Below are 3,452 nucleotides of genomic sequence, written 5' to 3'. Positions count from 1 at the left end.
GATAACCGGTTCCGAATATTAGGGTTGGGAGCGGATAAATCGGTGAGAGTAAATGACATCACGGAAAACGGCGGTCAGAATTTGAAGTTATGGTGAATTCGTCTACCTCGCGGTAATGTTTTAGATACAGGTTCCTGAAACGGATGCGTTCAGCTGGCGCCCATGGACCTAAGTAGAGATAATAGTGAAAATAATAGATAAAAGTGCTTGGAGAGATTAGATGCCGGGTGACAATCTTCCGATGACATCCATGGGAATACTGATGAGAAGGTTGACATCACAAAATGCCACATCGAGGTTATAGCTTGAATTTTCAACGCCGCATCAGTACCGGTCTGCTTACGGCGCTCCATTCAGTGACTCTATCACTTCTCTACCGAACTTTGCAGAACCAGTAATTGATGATGGTGCAAATAATTTTGAGAGCATTCAACAACAGTGGCAACCCACGAAGCAAGTTTTGGATAACAAAGGTCTTCAAAATCAGGTACAACTAAAAATCTACACATAGAAATTTGTGCAAACGATGATAGCACACTCAACACCATAAGCTGATGTGCGCCAATCTCAGCGCTAAAGTCGCCTCAATAATCGATTTTCGCGCTCATATTGTGTGTCATGCCAGCATACATTAGGCTTACGTCGAAATTGTGCTGCACTTAATGCGACTTTTTTTCCTCGTCCAGCAATAGATTTATCGTCGAATGGTGGCCAAGTACTGATGGCCGCAAAGCCTATTTTCGTGTCGCATCTTTGAGGAATCATGCAACCACTGGTCGTTGATTCGGGATAATGGGGGAACCATTTGCAGGTGACTAGTCACGGTTAATTTAAGCAACTTCAAGATTTTTCGCACGTCCGGCAGTTCCATCATATGTGTCCAGAATGAGTGTATTGGTGACTCGTGTTTAAAGTCTCACTCTTGGCTGCACACTTGATCTGAATGCAGCTTCAATTATAAGTTGAGCCCGTAAGAAAGCCTCTAATTAGCTAGTTCACATAGGCCATGCTAACACGAGCTTCAGGCTCAATACCTAACGCGGTATGCCTGATTTGGAAGCAGATGGAAACATGTAAAACGTCTTTCCCGGGGAACTTCCGCGTAAGAACTACCGCGAGCACTGTTGGGGATGAAAGGGTGATCTACTTTTGAGTCCAGACAAGTGTTTCTTTTCAAACATGCATTTGTAAAATTAAGTCTTATGAGCTTGACAACATACTGCCTTGATTTGACTGCAAGCTTTATAAGAGCGAAGCCACATAATTGGTATTCTTCGATTCAGCTACTAAGGTGGATTGGTTCGTTGGTCTTAGCGAGCAATTTTTTAGTATTCGAATAAGAAAAGAGGGAATTCCACACTGATGCCTCTTTAGAATTTAGAGGTTCAACATAAGTGAGGTGTCCTTTGGTTTAAATACATATTACAGATTTCTGATTTTATACATTACACGAGGTACACCAGTTGGTGCAAACTTGCACGGTAGTTCGTACTGCTTAAAGATGACATCCACTGCGGACATAAAAACATGAGGCAGGCGAATGAACATTGAATGCCGTCTTCAGAAGGAATGTTTCGCCAAATCGCGCCAACTTGCGCTGCATAAACTTGGCAACTGCCAGTTGCGATAGTTGAACACTGGGGCCAAGATTGAATGACGAGGCATCGGAAGGGTATTCCGTTAGGGGCGCTTGCACGTTAACCTCATTAGTTGGTTGATGGATCTCAAGTTGTTGTAAATGTTTATTCAGCTGCTACACAGTGGCCCAGTAAGTCGACCCGGAATTTTGTCCTCGCAGAATTAAGCCGGTGCTGATTGGTTGTATTTTGACTGTTTCCCGGAAACAGGGCAGCGGACCGTGAAAATGCACATATTGTGGTTCGAAATACCACTGAAGTAAACTGAGAAAAGTTTGGGTTAAAACTTGGTTCCCCGGAAAGCGATGTGTTTTGTGCAATTATATGATTGATCCGCGTGCAATTTTTTCAGAGCATATCGTTGTTTGGTTTGATTTTCTCCTATAAATACACGGCAATTTAGAGAATTGCCAGCTTTGAGGGCTTCACAGTTCCTCTAGACATTAAAACATATTTTTTGTTTCAATAAGACAGTGACTGGCAGTGACTGATAGGCATATTTCAGCAATTTAAGGGTACTTGCGTCTAATTATTGATGACTAGTGTGGGGGAAAATAAGACATCTGCCTGTTTGGTATACTGCTTAAGACTAGTTTGGTGATATATTACATGCCTCGCCATTCCAACTGCTATTTCTGGGCTCTAAATTTATACTATCCGTCCTGCTCGGCGATCGCGTTATTTCCGTTTTGTGTATATTCCTAAGCAATAAATCATCCCGACTGTTTTGTCTAGCGCCCTTGAGCCGAGAAGCCCACACGTAGTACAGTTACTCAAAGTTGGAAGTGAAAAGCTGACGTGATTTACCGAAGGTGCCTGAAAAAACGGGAATGTTTTGATGAAATTTAGAAAACGACCCCTTTGATATTTGATCCGGATAGTTAATTTGAAAGGATTTATTAAAACCTTCGAACTTGTGATCTGGTTTTTGATGGTTGAATGAAAACCCGGAGAGTTCGGGCAAATTCGGGAATTTATTAAAAGCATGCCGAGAGTTTTATGTAAGGTGTGTGTATACTGCCGAAACGCGGTCTTTGGAGCACAGTGTTGCAACCCAAGTTACTTGGCACACTCAGAGTCCCCTGTGGAAATAACCGTGCAGACAGATGTGGCGGGAGGTTTTTGTACCACGTATAATTTTGAATCGACGGAAGACTTCCTGCTGGCTATCGACGAACGGGGCAGGCATTATTGAATCCCACCAATCAGTGATGCATACGAAGTTGGCACCTAAGAATAACCCGCCTGGTGAGGTTCCACTGTGATCAAGCGATTCTTTGCATTTGCAGCGGTACGCATACGTCCATAGTTGGGGGCTTACGTAAACGTTATAAGGTGGTGTTGGATCAACGAGAAGTGAACATATCCAGAGTGTGTTTCCCATTAGTGTGCAAAAATATTTAAAATTGCTCCTTGATAGGTAATTGTGAATGGGTATTTTTGTAAGAACTTATTGTTGATGTCACTTACTATGTGAGAATCTTATTTTCGCGTCATCCAATCCAGAGTTCTGCTGGAAACTACTAATGACAATTATCAATTACGATGGCCTACGGGACATGGATGCAGAAAAAACGCTGTCTGTGAGTAGGAATTATCAAGCAAGACTTCGTCATTGGATATTTTTAGAGGGTGAGTGGGGACTGAACAATCCATCAAGAACATAAACGTTTAATTTACAGTCAGTCATGCTGCCACCATCGTATCATTATTCTTTGTTCTTGATTTTCGACCAGTTTTGTCTTAACCTGTTGTGCTTTACTCAGTCTAACACTAGAATAGCGGTCCAAGTTAGTGGATGTATTCCGAGAAGAT

The 3,452-nt window shown here is 42.4% G+C and overlaps 1 protein-coding gene across 1 annotated transcript in view; it reads left to right on the top strand.

Annotated features, from left to right (window-relative positions):
* Positions 1–3,452, top strand: part of T265_09979 (hypothetical protein) — a gene marked incomplete at both ends in the record, with an annotated part of 62,906 nt that overhangs the window by 9,340 nt on the left and 50,114 nt on the right. The gene's annotated exons all lie outside the window — the stretch shown is intronic.

This window comes from Opisthorchis viverrini (assembly GCF_000715545.1).
Source record: "Opisthorchis viverrini unplaced genomic scaffold opera_v5_329, whole genome shotgun sequence".
Lineage (NCBI taxonomy): Eukaryota > Metazoa > Platyhelminthes > Trematoda > Opisthorchiida > Opisthorchiidae > Opisthorchis > Opisthorchis viverrini.
Note: the sequence above shows the minus strand (reverse complement) of the source record. Positions and strands in the feature narration are given on the sequence as shown.